Source organism: Zingiber officinale, chromosome 6A, assembly GCF_018446385.1.
Source record: "Zingiber officinale cultivar Zhangliang chromosome 6A, Zo_v1.1, whole genome shotgun sequence".
NCBI classification, from domain to species: domain Eukaryota; kingdom Viridiplantae; phylum Streptophyta; class Magnoliopsida; order Zingiberales; family Zingiberaceae; genus Zingiber; species Zingiber officinale.
The window spans coordinates 86,681,087-86,701,108 of NC_055997.1; the positions used below are offsets into that span (position 1 = coordinate 86,681,087).

General features: G+C 42.2%; 1 long non-coding RNA gene across 1 annotated transcript; it reads right to left on the bottom strand.

Annotated features, from left to right (window-relative positions):
* Positions 1-17,260: 17,260 nt before the first annotated feature.
* LOC121996801 lies at positions 17,261-19,104 on the bottom strand. The gene is made up of 3 exons (XR_006116158.1): positions 18,156-19,104; positions 17,987-18,087; positions 17,261-17,783 (listed from the first exon to the last, which is right to left on the bottom strand). It is a non-coding gene; the product is annotated as an uncharacterized LOC121996801 (long non-coding RNA).
* Positions 19,105-20,022: the final 918 nt, after the last annotated feature.

Below are 20,022 nucleotides of genomic sequence, written 5' to 3' on the forward strand. Positions count from 1 at the left end.
CTAACCTAGCTCATTAGCTGAGCATCATCAATTTAGATTGCATTAATGAAGGACTCAATCTCAAAGTTGATCCGAGTAGGACGGTTCAACCCAAGTGTCAAGACTAAAATAATCTACTTGCCAAACTTTCGCTCAAATAATTAAATATATAAATTATTATTTTTTAAAAACAATAAATTTTATAAAATATATTCTTAGATTTTTAATTATATATATTTGATACGGTGATGATGAGGAGTCCCATCAAAGATAATTCAGAGCAAGAAAGATCGATTGACGTAAGGTCAAAATCAAGTAAGGTGTCAAAGTCGGCAGAGCGGACCAGTTATGGTCACACGAACAGCATGACCGTGTTGGTACAGTGGGACCGGTAAAAGGAGGGTGAATTGCCTATAAAATAAAATTAACCCCTTCTTGTAATTTGGACTTGATTAGCAACACAATTAAAATAGTAATAATAAAATTGAACTAAACAACTAAAAAGCAAGGTGTCAAAGTCGGTCGAGTGGACTAGTTATGGTTGCATGAACAACATGACCGTGTTGGTACAGCGGGGCCGGTAAGAGGGGGGAGTGAATTGCCTATAAAATAAAATTAACCCCTTCTTGTAATTTGGACTTGATTAGCAACACAATTAAAATTAATAATAAAACTGAACTAAACAACTAAAAAGAAAGATTAAGAGGCTCGGGTTTTACTTGGTTGCAACCTAAGTGGTTGTTAATCTAAGACGGTGAAAGACACTAGAAGATCTCCTTCATTGCAGGTGGAGAAGCCTCTTACAATCGTTGAAAAGCTCAAGAAAATGCTAGAAAAGCATTACAAGAGTTGTAATTCAAGTTGTTGAATATTTCCTAGGTCCAGAGGTCTTTTTATAACCTATGTAAAATGTTATCCGCAGCTTAAAGGGGCCTTCAAAGTGGTCCAAGGCGCCTTCCATCGAATAAATTTGATCTCCTGAAGATAAAACATTATCCTCTGGTAAGTCTAGAGAAGGCGCCTTCATGGACTGAAAGGTGATGAAGGTGCCTTCGCATTGTTCATCGAAAACGTCTTTCAAGCCATGGATGACACCTTCCATAAGGAAGATCAACTCCCCAAGAGCTGATCTCTTCGTGTGAGTGATGCTCCAGCTAACCGGAGTTGAGCTCATCCAAACTCAATTCCGACCTTCTCCTCGAGTAGGTTTCTCTCCCCGACTTCTTGTCTCTCGAACACCGTGCACGTCTTTCTCATCCACCGGTGTACTCTTCCACAGCATTTCATCCTTTGGATGCACCGAACCCGTTGGCTCCTTTCCTGTGTCACCCTTCCCAGCATATAGGGGATCTACATTTCCTCCTGTACAAAGCCTCGTAAGGCGCCATTCCAATAGTAGTTTAGTAACTATTATTGTAGACGAATTCCGCTAAGCATAGATATCGACACCAGCTCCCCTTGAAGTCTAAGGCACAAGCTCGTAACATATCTTCTAGTACTTGGTTCACCCTTTCTGTTTGTCCGTCGGTCTGAGGGTGGAAGGCAGTACTGAACAATAGCTTCGTGCCAAGAGCCCTCTGAACACATTCCCAGAAATGTGAAATAAAACGACCATCTCTGTCATAAATAATGATCTTAGGAATCACATGTAATCTAATAATTTCCTTGACATATAATTGAGTCAGTTGCTCAATCAAATAGGTCATCTTGATTGCTAGGAAGTGGGCGGATTCCGTCAATCTGTCCACGATTACCCATATGGCATCGTAGCCGTTCGTCGTTTTGGGTAGTCCCGAGATAAAATCCATAGAAATATCCTCCCATTTTCATTCTGGAATCTGAATTGGCTGCAGTACACCTCCAGGTCTCTGGCGTTCTGCTTTAACTCTTTGGTAGGTCAGATAGGTACTGAAATACTGAGCCATGTCTCTTTTCATATCGAACCACCAGAATCTCTTTTTCAGGTCTTGGTACATCTTGGTGGATCCAGGATGCATCGCATAGGGTGTTGCATGGGCTTCTTCCAGTATCTTCTTTCGCAATTCCGGATCGTCGGGAATACATAAGCGATCCCTGAGGTATAATATTCCACTGTCAGCGATACGGAATCCATCATCCTTTCCTTCTAAGACCTCTTGCTTGATCCTTTGGATGCTTTGGTCACGGGTTTGCTTCCCCAATATATTGTCGAACAGCGTCGGGACTATAGTCAGGGTAGAGAGCTGTCCGGACATATTTTCGACCTCATAGCACATAATTTCTCTTGGCTTCCCAATAAATTCAAACATCGGTTCTGCTTCAAGCTGGAAAACCACTTTTCTCATACGGCACTCTATCGAAGCACCGTACTTACTCAGGAAATCCATGCCTAAAATAATATCATAATCCTACATGTCGAGCACTATCAGATCACAATAGAGTTCCCTGTCTGCGATTCTGACGGGCGCGGCTCGCAGCATATGAGTAGATGACATTACTTCTCCCGAAGGTAGGGTTGTTAAGAACTTACGATCTAAGGCTTGTGGTGGTATGTCTATCTTCCTTGTGAAAGGTGTAGAGACGAACGAGTGTGTCGCCCCAGTATCAAATAATACAGTAGCATGCTGACTGAAAATAAATATTTGACCTGTGACAATGGTAGAAGCATTCGCCACATCTTCCTTGGTGAGGGAGAAGATCCTGGCATTCGTCATAACTGGCGGAGCTTCCAGTCTCCCTTGGCTTATCAAAGTCCCTTCTATAGCAACCTGCATCTGGTGTAGTTGTGGAAGAGCACCTCTGTTCTGGACATACTGCTGAGGAGGTGTCTGAATCTGGGTAGGACAGTTTCTGGCCATATGTCCTTCCAATCCACAGTTGTAGCACCTATTTGTGCCTATACGGCATATTCCTGGATGCTTCTTCCCACATGTGGTACACTAAGGGAACGTAGGTTGCTTGCTTGCTGGACCACCCTTAGAGTCGTTCCATTCCTTTCTCTTGCCATTGTGGTTTTCTTTCCAGCTGGTTCTGGTATTTTGAGGTTTCTGTCCTCCGAGCTGGACTTGACTCTTGCCCTCGTTTAGTGCCTTCAGATAGTGTTCGGTGATCAGGGCACTGCTGATTAGCTCTTCGGCAGTCTGCGGTCTATTAACTTCGCCGACCACATTCAGAGCTATCTCGGGTCTGAGCATCTTCAGCATAAGTCTGACCCTTTCTCTTTCTGTGCTGACCAACTCTGGGCATAGGCACGCTAGATGGTTGAATCTCTTCACAGCTTTATTAACTGGTAGGTCACCTTGTCGGAACTCGGTAAACTCGTCGTAGTGCTTGTTGGTCACATGCATGTGGAAGAATTCTTCAAAGAATTCAGCTTCAAAATCCGTCCATCTCATTTGGTTCACTTGTCTTTTTGCTTTATCTCGGTCCCACCACATTCTGGCATCTCCAGTAAGGCAGAATGATGCACACTTGACTTTCTCATGCTCTGGCCAGTCCAATAGTTCTACTATGCTTTCCACAGTCTTGAACCAGGCTTGAGCGTCCCATGGTTCACAATCACCAGAGAAAACTTCCGGCTTCAGCCTCTGCCACTGAATCAGGTACACCTCCTGTCGAACCAGTGGGACTGGGCCTACAGGTGGTACAGGTGACGGTGGTACTGGTGTAGCTATAGGTATAACTGGCATCACATTCTGGTTCCCTGGTGCGGTGACAGGATTCCCCTGTTGATTCATCAGAGTATTTATCACTTGTTGTTGTTCTGTGACCTTACGCCGAAGTTCAGTGACTACATGCATCAGATCAGGTGGAGGTACTGTCTCATCAGCTCTGGTATTGTGTCTTCTAGCCATGCTTATCTTCATAAATGACAACAAAGCTAGCATAAGTTATCATTATTCCTAACCTACCATCATGCATACTTAGACTAAAACTGTGACTTATCATAATTAAAAATAGAGTAGACATGCATACTTAAATTAAAGCATTCCTTATCATACATAAAAAGAAATATAGGCATAGAAATTCTTACTTGGAGCGGCAGGATGTATGCTTGATGTGTGTGTAATGGAAAGGCAGACATACTCTGATACCAATCTATAATGCCCGCCCCTCTACTACTACTACTCTAAAGAAGCGACGGGGTTACTTACTTAAAACATACATACATATATACATATGCATATGAAATCATGGCAGCGGAAGTGGGGGTTAAAATTTAATCTAATCATATGCATATGGACTAAACATGACATGTGAACCATATAGTCATATAACATAGAACCATGCTTAACATGCTAATCTTTCAATCATAACATATGAATGCACTAGTATTCATGCATATAACTTGATTTATCAGCAACTACTTAAAACATGATTCATGATATCATAAGCATCCCAACATGCAACAAGGAGGACATAAGTGCATAACTATCCATACTAGTTCAAGTTATTTTCAAAAGCATAAAGTCAAAACATGGTTCTCATGCACAACTTAGGTATATATAAGTTCTGAATTATAAATGGATCTATTCCACCATGCCACTTCCACACACATTCTTGTCCTTCCTGCTGCTCCTCTTAATTTAGTCATTCCTTTCCTTTTTCTGCAGTACAAGGAAACATAAAACTATAAGCACATAGGCTTAGTAAGTCCCTTTCCTACTCACAAAACCACGAATCATGCATAACCATAAAGTAGTAACATGTTCATTTGGCAAATCATAACATAACATGTGAAAACATAAGCATAAAGTCATATCATATCATATAAGATCATAGACATAAAATCGTATCATAGCATGTGAGAGCATAAACATAAAATCATATCATATCATGTAAGAGCATAATCATAAAATCATATCATATCATGTGAGAGCATAATCATAAATTATATCATATCATGTGAGAGCATAACATAAAATGGTAACATGATCATATAAGCATCATAGACATATTTTCAAGAGCATATTACATAAGCATAAAGGAGAACCATATACCATGAACATGTAGATGCAAGATGTTTTTTTGAAAACATGTATCATGAAATGAACATATGCAAGATATCCTTTTGAAAATATATATCTTATACATACTTAAACATAATCTCAACATGAGGGTCCGGCTTGTACCACATACATACATGAATGCGTGCATCCTAAGTAGATCCAAGGTAACTAATCTTGAACCTACTAGGAACTATGCCCGTTTCATAGACCATCGACCTAGGGGCAACTTAGGAACCTATCCCTTTTACTAGGCCCATTTCATAGACCATCGACTTAGGGGCGCTTATGGAGCCCACCCTTGGTACAAGCCATACAAAAGTAAAATAGCATGTCTTGTTTCTTATCATATCATACATATCATGTTCTTGTCATATCATAGCATATCATGTTCTTGTCATATCATGAAGAGTGCTCTTGATCCCAACTTAAGGGAAGCATCTCTTAGGCTTTTCATCTTACATAAGTCTTTCATAAACATATCATGTTCTTGTCATATCATGTAACATAGCATGTTCTTGTCATATCATGAAACATAGCATGTTTTTAGCATATCATGATAGCATAAAGTGCACATAACCTAAAACATATCATAAGGAATCATAAGTGCACATAACATAAAGCATTTCATAAGGAATCATAATATGATGGCATGTGTGTACATAACATAAAGCATATCATAACATAAAATTTCATACCATATCATATAGAATCATTATCATGCATGGTTAGGGTTTTGAACTTCCTACAAACCCTAAAACCTAACTTGGCCGAACCATCAAAATCATGAATCCTAGGTTTTCAAGGAACATAAAACATGGAAATCAAATACCTAAGTTTTCACAATATTTAACATAGCATGTAAGACCTTGAGAAACCCTAGGTAGCTTTTAACCTAATCTCCTTTTTTTTTCTTCTTCTTGGCCTAACCCTAGTAGCATGGTTCTCAATCTTTTCTTCAACATGAAGCATGAAAAATCTTAAACTAACATCATATAGTGGGTAACATATAATGAGGATTCATAAACAATCATAATTAGGTTCTTAAACTTCCTCTAATTTCTTTATTCCCTCTTGGCTGAAACCTTAAGAGCTTGGTTCTAGATCTTTAAGCAACATGAAGCATGAAAATTTTAATCTAACATCATGTAGTGAGTTACAAACCATAAGGGATCATAAGCAAGCATAGTTTACATTTTAAACTTTCTCTAAACCTCTTTATCTTTTCATGGACGAACCCTAAAGAGCAAAGCTCCAAGATATAAGCAGCATCAAACATGAAAAACCTTAACCTAACATCATGTAGTGAGTTACAAACCATAAGAAATCATGTACAAGCATAGTTTACATCTTAACTTTCTCTAAACCTCTTTATCTTTTCATGGCCGAACCCTAAAGAGCAAAGTTCCTGTTAGGATCTTTCGTACGGCTAGAGAGGGGGGTGTGAATAGCCGCCCCAAATCGCTCTCGTTTCTTCCTACAATTAGGTTAGTCGCAGCGGAAAATACAAAGAAACGAAAGAGAAGAAAACCAAACCTTAACACGAGGATGTAACGAGGTTCGGAGATTAGGGCTCCTACTCCTCGGCGTGTCCGTAAGGTGGACGAGTCCGGTCAATCCGTCGGTGGATGAGTCCCCGGAGAACCGGCTAATACAATATACTCCTTGTGGGTGGAGAAACCTCGCCACAGTTAAACGACAAGCAGAAAGAGTAAAGAAAAGCAATACATATGAACACAATCGCACTCTACCAATTGCTTGCTTTCTTGTCGATTGGAGGTGAAGCAACTTCACGCGACGCCTACAACAGCAGGAATAGGAAGCTCACGCGAAGCTTTGGAGGAGCTCAACAAAGCTCAAGCAGCACTCAGCAAGAAGGAAGAAGAGTCATAGCGCGGCGACCTCGACCCTTTATACCGCCAAGAAGACAATGAAGAAACTAGCCGCTTGCGTCAGCTAGAACCCGATCGGTCTAAGGACCGATCAGGCCGATCGGTCCCCGCGATCGGTTAGTGCACGTAACCTTCACAGACTCGATCGATGCGGACCGATCGAGCACCGATCGGTCCACAGACCGATCCCAACATTGGGTGTGCTTCTGTTTGTCACCTGATCGGTCCCCAGACCGATCAGGTGTCGCGATGCTCACCTCTGATCGGTCCACAGACCGATCAGGACATGGCCTGATCGGTCTGTGGACCGATCAGCCTGCCTTTCTCTTCGCCAGAGCTTCTGTTCTGTATCTGATCGGTCACCAGACCGATCAGAGAAAACAAGGTATCACTGGATCGGTCTGGTGACCGATCCAGAGCTTGGTTTTTGCCCAAACCAAGTCCCAAGACTTCCAAACCAATATCCGGTCAACCTTGTACTTCATCCCTAGCATCTGGTCACTCCCTTGACCTGCTAGAACTCCCTGCCAAGTGTCCGGTCAATCCCTTTGACCTACTTGGACTTTCCAACACCAGAAGTCCGATCATCCCTGATCCATCTGGATTTTCCCTTGCCTGGCTTCACTTACCAGGACTTTCACCTGGCTTCACTCACCAGGATTTCCACACTGCCTAACATCCCAGTTAGGACTTTTCACCCCTGGCTTCACTCACTGGACTTTCACCGCTTCACTCACCGGGACTTTCCTTTCACCTAGCTTCACTCACTAGGATTTTCACCGGCTTCACTCACCCACACTGCCTAGCTTCACCACTAGGTCTTTCCCTGGCTTCACTCACGGGACTTTCTCCAACTCCTGGCTTCACTCACCGGGACTTTCCGAACTGCCTTCACTCACTGGGACTTTCTCCCGTGCCAAACTCCTGTTTGGACTTTCCCGCGCCAAGTCTCCATACTTGGACTTTCCGCGCTGCTACCCGCTTGGACTTTTCCCCGTGCCAAGTCTCCGTGCTTGGACTTTTCCGCCAAGTCTCCATACTTGGACTTTTCGCCAAGCTCCCTGCTTGGACTTTTCCGTTCCAAGTCTCCATACTTGGACTTTTCAGTCAACCAGTCAACCTTGACCTAGGGTTGCACCAATAATCTCCCAACCATCTATTCTTGTCTCACATCAAGAATACAACTCTTCCACGAGTGTCAACATCAACATGCAACTCAACTAGGTCAATCTTGACCTAAGGTTGCATCAACAATCTTCCCAAGTCAAACATCAAAATACAACTCGAGTCAAGTCAACTTGAGTCGGGTCAACCAGGTCAACCTTGACCTAAGGTTGCACCAACAATCTCCCCCTTTTTGATGTTTGACAAAACTATAATCAAGTTAGGTTAACCCGATAACCTAACTTAGGTTTTCCAACCATCTTCCAATGTCCAATGTTCTTTCCTTGAACATTCTCCGGACATTCTCCCCTTAGGTTAACCCGATAACCTAACTTGGGTTCTCCAATAGTTCTCCCCTTTTGACACACATCAAAAGAATTCCAATGTTCTTCCTTGAACATTCCTTGACATTCTTTCCCTAGCTTAGGTTAACCCGATAACCTAACTTGGGTTCTCCAATAACTCTCCTTTGACACACATCAAAAGGAGGATATCAAGGTCAAAGTTTCTTCCTAATGAAAGTCCCATACCTTTCATTGAAACTCTTAATTTCCCCTTGATACTAAACTCAACAATCAACTTAGTGATAATCTCATATCACTAATCCTCAAAAGTTTTAAGGAGTAAAACTCCCTAAAAGTCAACTCCCTTGACCATTGCACCAACAATGTCTTGAGAGTTTCAAACCTTTATAAATCTAAAACCAGCTGTCGGCGAAATTTCGGACATGCAATCGAATTTCAAGACATTAACGCTTATCGAGACCTCACCGGATCGGTCACGGACCGATCCACAACTCTGGATCGGTCCGGTGACCGATCCAGCCTCTGGATCGGTCCAGCGACCGATCCAGACACTGATCACAGGGATTTCTGATTTTTCTTCTCCCGAAATTCAGAAACCCCTAATAAATTCCAGAAAATTCGAAAAATTGTGAAATTTTGAGGATACATTCCTCATAACATACATTATCATGGAAAAATAGTTTTCTATGAAAATAGTTTCCATTTTCAAATCTTGATACAAAATTCGAAAACTTTGAAATAGTTCAAAGTTAAGTCATCTTTGTATCATCTTGCTCAATGAAGAATGCTATCACTAGGAAAGCTTCATCAAGGTTTTTCAAATCAATTTTAAAATGCTTTTAAAACCATTTGAATTTAGGACCATAATCTTAGGGCTAAATGTACATGACTTGTACACAAGCTTTCCCTATGATCCCTATTTTCTTGAATTAGGCTCATCTAGGTACAAAACCTATGCACCTTGATCCTAACTCATGATCCTAATATCTCACACACATCTAAAGTGTATCAAACACATCCAAGTCAATTTTGATGTGAGATATGGGTTAAGGTCAACTTAGGCTAAGTTCTCATGCATTTTCTAAACACCAATTTGATCTCAATATCAAATTATATGTTTGTCCTTAAATCAATTCAATTGATTATTAATGCAAGAGATGATGACATGGCATAAAATGGTATCATAAATGAAAACATGTGCCAATGTCATGATGTCATGGCATAAAGTTTGAAACTAAACTAACACATGACATATAGATAACCTAAGCATTATCATGACATTTCAAATGATAATAAGATAAATATGATGTCATGGCATGGCATATGGCAACCAATCATGGTAAGTTAGCATAGATAAATATACCTAGATTACCTATCTAAGTATCCTTAACCACTTAGCTAACTTAAGTCCTAATCCTAGATTGCCCAAAGTGCTCCAAGGAAATGTCAAAACCCAAATTGGCATTTCTTGATCTCTTGTTTGATTTATACCATTTAAAATTCTACAAGAGTAGCACTTCTAATTTAAGGCCCGGATTGCCTTGATTACCTAAGAGAATATCAAAATCCCAATTTGATATTTCTCTAGGTTTTTCAAAATTGTGTCAACTTAAAGTGAGATTAATATATTCTCACTTTGGCACACTTTACTCTTCCAAGGAGTGAATGATAAAGATTATTCCATTTCATTTTCAAAGGTTCCCAAAAACCTTGAAAATGCTCCTTGAGTGTCAATTTCCTCAAAGTTGGGTTAACTACCCTTCTTATTGGAGTTGACACTCTCTAACCCATCTATGGGGTAGAGAAAATGCTCCTAGGAACCCAATACCTACTTGAGCTCATTGGGTTCACTAAAAATTCACTAGGATGACTTCCCTAGCAACCCTCCTAATGACCCTCTTAGGCTTTAAAGCCTTGGTCATTTGGGTCTCATCAAGGTCAACTATAGGGGTGACTCCCCTTGTGACCTTGGTAATGGTCTTCCTAGCCCTAGGTCTTGTTCCATAATCAAATGGAACATTATGATATGTGGGCTTGACCATTTGGGGCTTAGGTTTGTGACTCAAACCTTTCTTGTCCTTGGACTTGGGTTTTTGACTCTTAAACCCTAGAGATGGCTTCTCCATGTTTTTAAGAGCCTTTTCTAAATTATCAAGTCTTGACCTCAAGACTTGATTTTCCCTCTCTAATACCTCAAGTTTTAATTTGTCATTTTCTCTTGAGATATTCCTAGGCATGTGTCTAGTCTTCTTGGGATTTCTACCTAGGTTTTCCTTAACTTTAGAAGCGTTAATCCTAGGGTTGGTATTTCTAGTGTTATCCTTACCTAGGCTAACATGTTTAGCTCCTAAGCACATGTATTGGTTCCTAAAGTTAACATGCTTATCATTATTAACAATTGCAACAAAACTACTAGCATGAGTTTTATTAGAATTGCAATAATGAACCTTAGAGATTACCTTAGGGTTTGCCTTAGCTCCCCCTATCGATGTGCCCGGTCTCTTGCCCTTGTGAGGTTGCCTCCCCCTCGGACAATGGCTCCTATAGTGTCCCCTTTGCTTGCATTGGAAGCACACGATGTGCTCCTTGCCTTTGCGTGTTGGGACTCCGGCTTCCTTGACCTTTGGTGCCGGTGGAGTCTTTCTTACCCTCTTTGGACACTTACTCTTGTAATGCCCATGTTCCCTACACTCAAAGCACACAATGTGTAATTTAATTGAACTTAAATTGCTTGAGTTACCTAGGGTTGAGGGTGGAGATGAGCTTTCTTCTTCAACCCTTCCGGAGGTGGAAACTTCTTCTTCTTGCTCCGAACTTGAACAAGAGGAACTCTCCTCCTCTTTTTCCTTGGATGTTGAGTAGCCCTCAACTCCCAATTCGCTCCCTCCATGATGTGAGCTACTTGGCTCACTAGGCTCCTCTTCATGGCTTGAGGTGGAGCTCTCCTCATGGTACTTGGCCAAGTTATCCCACAACTCCTTGGCATTGTTGTATTTACCTATCTTACACAAAATATTAGTAGGTAATGAAAATTCAATTGTTTTAGTTACCTCATTGTTGATCTCGGATTTGTGAAGTTGTTCTCTTGTCCACTCCTTCTTCTCAAGTGGCTCTCCTTCTTTATCCATTGGAGGAGAAAACCCTTCTTGTACACAAAACCAGTTCAACATATTAGTCCTAAGAAAATACATCATCCTTACCTTCCAATATGTGAAGTTGTCGTTGTAGAAGGGTGGAATCGTGATGTCTTCTCCGAATTGATCCATCTCTAGCTTTGCTCCCACGGATGTTGATCCGACGAAGAGCGTCCTCGCTCTGATACCACTTGTTAGGATCTTTCGTACGGCTAGAGAGGGGGGTGTGAATAGCCGCCCCAAATCGCTCTCGTTTCTTCCTACAATTAGGTTAGTCGCAGCGGAAAATACAAAGAAACGAAAGAGAAGAAAACCAAACCTTAACACGAGGATGTAACGAGGTTCGGAGATTAGGGCTCCTACTCCTCGGCGTGTCCGTAAGGTGGACGAGTCCGGTCAATCCGTCGGTGGATGAGTCCCCGGAGAACCGGCTAATACAATATACTCCTTGTGGGTGGAGAAACCTCGCCACAAACGTTTGCAACAGCAAACAAAGAGTACAAGAGCAGTAAGAAAAGCAATACAATATGAACACAATCGCACTCTACCAATTGCTTGCTTTCTTGTCGACTGGAGGTGAAGCAGCAACTTCACGCGACGCCTACAACGGCAGGAACCCAGTAGGAAGCTCACGCGAAGCTTTGGAGGAGCTCAACAAAGCTCAAGCACAAAGCACTTCGCAAGAAGAAGGAAGAAGCAGCAGCAGCCCTCGACCCCTTTATACCTGCGAAGAAGACGGCGAAGAAACTAGCCGTTGCGTCGCGCTAGAACCTCGATCGGCCTAAGGACCGATCGCCAGGCTGATCGGTCCCCGATCGATCGGTTAGTGAACATACATGCGTAACCTTCGATCGATGTCCGTGGACCGATCAGATACCGGATCGGTCCACGACCGATCCCAACATTGGTCAGGTTTTGTCACCGATCGGTCCCCGGATCGATCGGTGTCGCGATCTTCATCTCGATCGGTCCACGCACCGATCGGGACATGGCCTTTGATCGATCGGTGGACCGATCACCGCCTCTTCGCGGAGCTTACAGATCCGATCGGTCACGGACCGATCGAGAAAACAGACACCGGATCGGCGGTGACCGATCCGAGCTTGGTTTTTGCCCAAACCAAGTCCCAAGACTTCCAAACCAATATCCGTCAACCTTGACCTATTGGTACTTCATCCCTAGCATCCGTCACCTTGACTGCTAGAACTCCCCGCCAAGTGTCCGGTCAATCCCTTTGACCTACTTGGACTTTCCAACACCAGAAGTCCGATCATCCCCGATCCATCTGGATTTTGCCCGGCTTCACTCACGGGACTTTCACCGGCTTCACTCACCGATTTCCACACCGCCAACATCCTGGACTTTCCCGCCTGGCTTCACTCACGGGACTTTCACCGCTTCACTCACTGGACTTTCCCTTTCACCTAGCTTCACTCACTAGGATTTTCACCGCCGCTTCACTTGGATTTCACCTGCCAGCTTCACTCACTAGGTCTTTCCCTGGCTTCACTCACCAGGGACTTTCTCCAACCGCCTGGCTTCACTCACCGGGACTTTCCACCGCCTGCTTCACTCACGGGACTTTCTCCGTGCAAACTCCTGTTTGACTTTCCCCTGCCAAGTCTCCATACTTGGACTTTCCGCGTGCCAGCTTGGACTTTTCCCTGCCAAGTCTCCATGGACTTTTCCTGCCAAGTCTCCATACTTGGACTTTTCGCGTGCCAAGCTCCCTGCTTGGACTTTTCCGTTTGCCAAGTCTCCATACTTGGACTTTTCAGGTCAACCAGGTCAACCTTGACCTAGGGTTGCACCAATAATCTCCCAACCATCTATTCTTGTCTCACATCAAGAATACAACTCTTCCACGAGTGTCAAACATCAACATGCAACTCAACTAGGTCAATCTTGACCTAAGGTTGCATCAACAATCTTCCCAAGTCAAACATCAAAATACAACTCGAGTCAAGTCAACTTGAGTCGGGTCAACCAGGTCAACCTTGACCTAAGATTGCACCAACAGTTCCAAGATCTAAGCAACATCAAACATGAAGAACCTTAACCTAACATCATGTAGTGAGTTACAAACCATAAGAAATCATGTACAAGCATAGTTTACATCTTAACCTTCTCTAAACCTCTTTATCTTTTCATGGCCGAAACTTAAAAGAGTATGCTTCTAAGTTTTTTTTTCCGTTTTTTTTAAACAACATGAAACAATAAAACTTTAACAACCATAGATAACCAAAAACTAATAGATGGCATGTTTCTAAATTTACTTATCATGGCCGAACCCTACAAGGTAACTTCCTAGGTTTTTCAAATCATTTTTAAGCATAGAAAACATAGGAGGTACTTGTACTGCAGGTGAGGGGGATACTTACTTCCTCTCGCTTGATTTACTAGGAGAAGTAACCTTACTTGTGAAGCTTTCCTAGAGAGAAAATCCCTTTGGTTGGTTTCGGCAATGGTGAGGAGAGGGACTTGATTTCGGTGGAGAGAAGGAGGAGGAGGAAGAGGGAAGAAAAAATGAAGTTCTCTTTCCCTTTTTCCTATTTATTCTCCATGAAGGAAGAAGGAAAAAAACCAACTTCTCATTAAAAGAAGAAGAAGGAAACTTAAACTTTTCCTTCTTAGTGAAGAGAGCCTTCACTTTCCTTACCTTTAACTATCTTGTCCCTTTCCTTCCTAACAGCACACCCCTGCTGGGGCTACTGGTTATGACATTCATACATCTAACAAGAGGTCCAAGGTTCAAACCTTGGTCATGTCTCTTTTTGGTTCTATTTTTCTTTTATTATTGGAAATATTCATATAAGGCTTATTCTAATCATGCAACAATTCACATAAAATGACTAGGGATTCTATGGGTGTTACAGCAGTTATATTACTGACTTTCCTTCTTTCAGCGGGAGGTTGGTCAGTAGGTTCTGGAGCAGATCTTGTTTAGCGAGCTTGGCTTCAGACCTAAATTCGTGTAGCTCCAAAAACTTCTCCCAAAGTTTCTTTACTAATTAGTAGGTGTCGATTCTGCTAACTTCCTTCGGAGGTAGCATGCTCAACGTATGGAATTCGACTCTTCCATTTGCTACGAAGTCTGCTTGCTCCTTCTTGGTCCATGAATACTCTTCTTTAGCTCCTTGTTGGTTCTTGGGAGCTACAAAACCATATTTTATAATTAAAAGAATCTCAAAATCCATTTTAAAAATACCTCCATCCAACATTTTCATTGTGCGAAGTCTCCTTTGAACTTCAGCAGGTAAATACTCGGTTCTGCCATCGTTTTGGTGCTTCAGTCAGCGATTAGTCCTTCTGAGGCATTCTGGTGCTGATACCACTTATTGGTACAGTGGGGCTGATAAGAGGGGGTGAATTGCCTATAAAATAAAATTAACCCCTTCTCGTACTTTGAACTTGATTAGTTGCACAATTAAAATAGTAATAATAAAACTGAACTAAACAATTAAAAAGAAAGATTAAGAGACTAAGGTTTTACTAGGTCACAACCTAAGTGGTTGTTAATCCAAAGAAGTGAAAGACACTAGAAGATCTCCTTCATTGCAGGTGGATAAGCCTCTTACAATCATTGAAAAGCTCAAGAAAATGCTAGGAAAATATTACAAAAGTTGTAGTTTAAGTTTTTGAATATTTTCTAGGTCTAAGGGTCATTTTATAGCCCCTAGAAAATATTATCCATAGCTTTAAAGTGCCTTCAAAGTGGTCCAAGGTGCCTTCCATCGAATAAACTTTATCCCCCCTAAGATAAAACATTATCCTCTAGTAACGGCTAGGGAAGGCGCCTTCATAGGCTGGAATGTGCCTTCGCACTGTTCATCGAAGGCGCCTTCCATAAGGCAGACCAGCAGAGCTGACCTCTTCGTGTGAGTGATGCTCCGGCTAATCGGAGTTGAGCTCAACCGAACCTAACTCCAACCTTCTACTCCAGCAGGCTTCCTCCCTGGCTTCTCATCCCTCGAACGCCACACACATTCTTCTCATCCACAAGTGTACTCTTCAGCAGTATTTCGTCCTTCGAATGCACCAAGCCTATCGGCTCCTTTCCTGTGTCATCCTTCTTGCTAGCTGCGTCTTCCGCTTAACTTCTTGTGTTCTTAAGCTCTTACACACTTAGACACAAGAATCAAATATAACATGACTTAACTTAACTTGGTTGACCATATTAAAACTACCACGGGGTACTTACAGATCGAATGGACAAGCAATGGCAAGTGGATAGCACAAGATCAAGAGACAAACAAATAGTGCCTTCCCTAGAGGTTGTCTTTGCCAAACGGGTGGCGTGTCCGTCAGGGTAAAAGGCGACCCCTTGCTGAACAAAGAAGCCGAGCGAAGGGAGATTGCTTAGTTTAGCGCGATCGAGCGGGGGCACCCCGATCGAGAGGACACCGATCGGCCTATAGCGGGACCGACCTACGCATCTGTCACGCCCCCCAAAGGAGTCCCTGCCAGACAAAAATCCGACAACATCTCCCCTGCACCGGTGACAATATGAAGCATCACTACAAACAAAATATACATCAGCCACATGCGGCTGAAATATTTATATACACAACCACGCAGTTATAATAACAGCCCACTCGGCTGGAATGAAACAATCACAACCACGCAGTTATATATAAAACAACCCACACGGCTGTACTAAAACACAGCGGAAAAACGAAGGAAAGCCCACACAACACAAATAAATACAATGCATGCCGGCACAGCTTAAACACAAATACAACACCAAAACCACAAGATAGACACATGGCTACACATAAATACAATACCAAAAATAATAAAAAGATAAACAAAATAATACAACACGGTCTTCGGATGTGACAGACAGGATACTCCAAGCGACACTCCAACCATCTACACGAAAATATAAATATATACGGTGGTGAGTATAGGTAACTCAGTGGGTTATAGAAAAGATAATGTACGGTCCATAAACAAACATGGAGATCACAAGTATCCGGTCTCGAGGAATAAAGAACGTGATCATACTATCATAATCAATGACCTAAACATATACGTATATAAACGTATAAACTGTATAAACCACAACTAACATAATGACAGATACATACCTAACTGAATCGACACGGTAATGATCGATAGAACTCATCGGATCCTGCAATGTATACCCGTGACACATAATATAAATACGATGCGATATACATGTAAAATAAACGATACGTATGCGACGACAAACCATACGCAACAACCATAACTCAATCAAACGCAACAAATCACAATCATACGCAACTAGTATCTACTAGCGTGTATGCAGATATATCCCCGGATACCCGCGATCATACGCAAAGTGCGTACGTGCTCCACGGTCACCCCCGCCTCTCCGGACACCACGACCCTGTACGGCCGAGAGGCTTGGGTTCGTGACGATCATACTACCCTCCAACCCACTATATAGTGGTCGAGGCGGATAGTCCACTAGTAACTATCTAGCTACATAGTATCGGGGTCCTGACTGCTCACAACGCCGGATCTCACAAAAACCTCGTGACCGGGTGGCACGACAGGACTAGAAGCAACTGCTCCAACCCTAGTGTGCGGTGTTATTCCCAAACCAAGTGATGACTCTCTCAACCACAAGGGATATAATTATCAAATGAATGATATATATATATATATATAATCATCATCCATGCAACCACCCCAAACCTCATAAATACCTCCAACAAGAGTATAATCGTCACGATACCTCCACGTATCCCACCAAACATATGTACCCACTACACATGTATACTCAACCAAAACTCCAATAATCCCATCAGACACATGTACACAAAAGTATAAGTACAATCAACATGTATCCTCCAATAAAAACACAACGGACATGTGTATATACTCCGAACATACAATCAACACAATTCCTCCAAAAGTACATAACCAAACACGTACGTACATACAACATATAAATGTAAAGTCAACATGCGGACTCCTATAACACATACCAACCTACGTACAATCCCCGTCATATGCACAATCAGCATGATACTACAAACAACCCGACAATCCCTACAATACATACTCTACGCGTGTCAACATAGCAGAGTAGATATCAAGAGTAGAGACTGTATATGATATAACTAGAACACCTCAAAGATCAAGCATAAATATCAAGCAGGAAAGCAACAAACGGATATGATATAAGGTACAATAGCCTAATCCATCACATAAAATCATGCACTAAGCTCAATAAAAATCTACATAGAGCCAAGGAAGAAATACCCGCCTTTATCTGTCGATCGCGTCAGATAGACCAATCCCACATCGAGACACTCACCTCAAACCCAAATCCTGCGATCACATAATACCTTTAGCCAATTACATAGGTAGCAAATAGCTAAATAAAATTCCCCAATCTAGTTAGGGAAAACTCTAATTGAAATAATTAACCCAATACAAACTCTAATCAATCCAACTCATACCAATAACGATTATGTATCCATTTTCATAAATCATTCACCAATTAACCATTACAAATCAACTCCAAAACTTACCCAATTTCGGATGCACCGTGGTTGATCCAAAGCCGAAAATGTTGGCTGTTGGAAATTGGTAACTAGGGCAAGATGAGACTGCTGAACTCCCAAACAATATCCTAATACACAATCAACATCAAGCATTAGATTTAAACCTCAATCCATCAACTGAAATCAACCAACTTACCCTCTGTTGAATCCTGATTTCTAGCCAAATCGATGATGTTTGGAAGATGTCTAGCAACTTCATATCAGAACCAGAAAATGATGTCCAGCACTGGATCTTGGGCAAGACAATGGTCAAAGTAGAGGTCCAGTGATTGCAACAAGCCATAAGTAGCCAAAAATCCCTCTGTAGACACTTCTTGGCAAGGGAAGGACAACCGCAATGAAGCCACAATCACTGGCACCAGTTGGTCGGAGTGGAGGGGTCCGATCTAGGGCACAGGTGCGTAAGGAAGAGGGCAACGGCTGGCCACAACGATCAAAGCTAGTAACCTCGTCTCCAGTTCGTGCACACAGCTTCTAGTGAGCACCAGATGTCCGCGACTAGGGTTGGTGTCGATCCACGCGTTGGTTGGTGGCGCACAAAAGGGAATAGGCATCTCTCGTTGGAGGTCGAAGAAGAATCATTGGCGACCGGATCTGCACCAACAGATGCTCCCCTGATTGGCGATGAAGGTGTGCTGGAGGCATCTCGGCGAGCAAGACTCGGCGTCGGCAATCTAGGGCACGACGACAAGAGAGAAGGGAGAGGGCGACGACTGAACCAGAGCTAGGGTTGTCGGCGCCGATGATCGCCCGAGAGAGAAATCGCAAGAGGTCTCGCGAAGAAGAAGACTCGTGATCGGGGAAGAAGAGGTCGTGCGAGAGAGGGCTCGGGAGAGGAGATCGGGGAAAGGGGGAGAGTTCGGGCGAATTCGGGGAGGAGAAAAGGAAAAGAAATTTAAAAAAATAAAACCTAGGTTAGATTAATTAAAGCCTAAGTCCATTCCCAAATCAACTCCCACTTAAATGGGTATTCCAAACAGGCCTCCAATTAGCTCCGAATCCATCCCCTCGAAATGGGTCATACGACCTCCGTTTAAATCCCAAAAAATTTCTAAATATTCCTGAAAAATCCAATAAGATTTTTCGTCCAAACAAATTTATTATTTAAATTTGTGTTATCTTACATTCTCCCCCACTAATAAAAATTTGGTCCCCAAATTTACTGGTCAATTTAGGGATCCTCATCCAAGGGTAACCACCAAGCAACATACTCATATACCACTCCATCCAAATATCATAAACAAATCTCCAAACATGATAATCCTCCTCCAAGTGACTAGCGACAACTCTGTGAGCTATGAACTCACCCTACTCCTGCTACTCTCACTCTGTAATCTAGCCAACTGCAGATAAATCAAACACCTCTACAATCCAAAATCCACTATCAATAAATCCTCCAACACCTGTATAAAATACTCAAACTATCCATCAATCTGAGGGTGAAAATCTATACTAAAGCAAAACTCTGAACCCAAAGTCTGCTAAAAACTCACTCATAACCATGATGTGAAATCGCAGATCTCCATCCAATATCATACTCAAAGATACACCATAAGATCCGGTAATCTCTTTACAGTATAATCCTACTACTCAATCCAAAAGAATCTATCCTACAAATCAATAGCTAGGGAGCAAGTCATCTCCCAACAATGATTACTCAAACCATCATATCCTCTCCATGTCCTGGATAATCCCTCAACAAAATTCGTCAAAATATGCTCCCAACTCCACTCCAAAATACGAGTCTACTGAAACAATCCTACTGATATCCGATGTTCAGCCTCCACTTGCTGACACACTAGACATCAAGCTACAAAATTCGCGATGTCTTTCTTAATGTCATTTCACCAATAGGAACGTTCTAAGTCTCTATACATCAGGCGTCAACCGAATGTATCACAAATCCAGATCAATGTGTTTCCTGCAATAACTCCTCCCGGATAAGAAGTGACGTGAAAACATACATAATCTTCCATAGAATTCAAAGAATCTCATTCCCATTC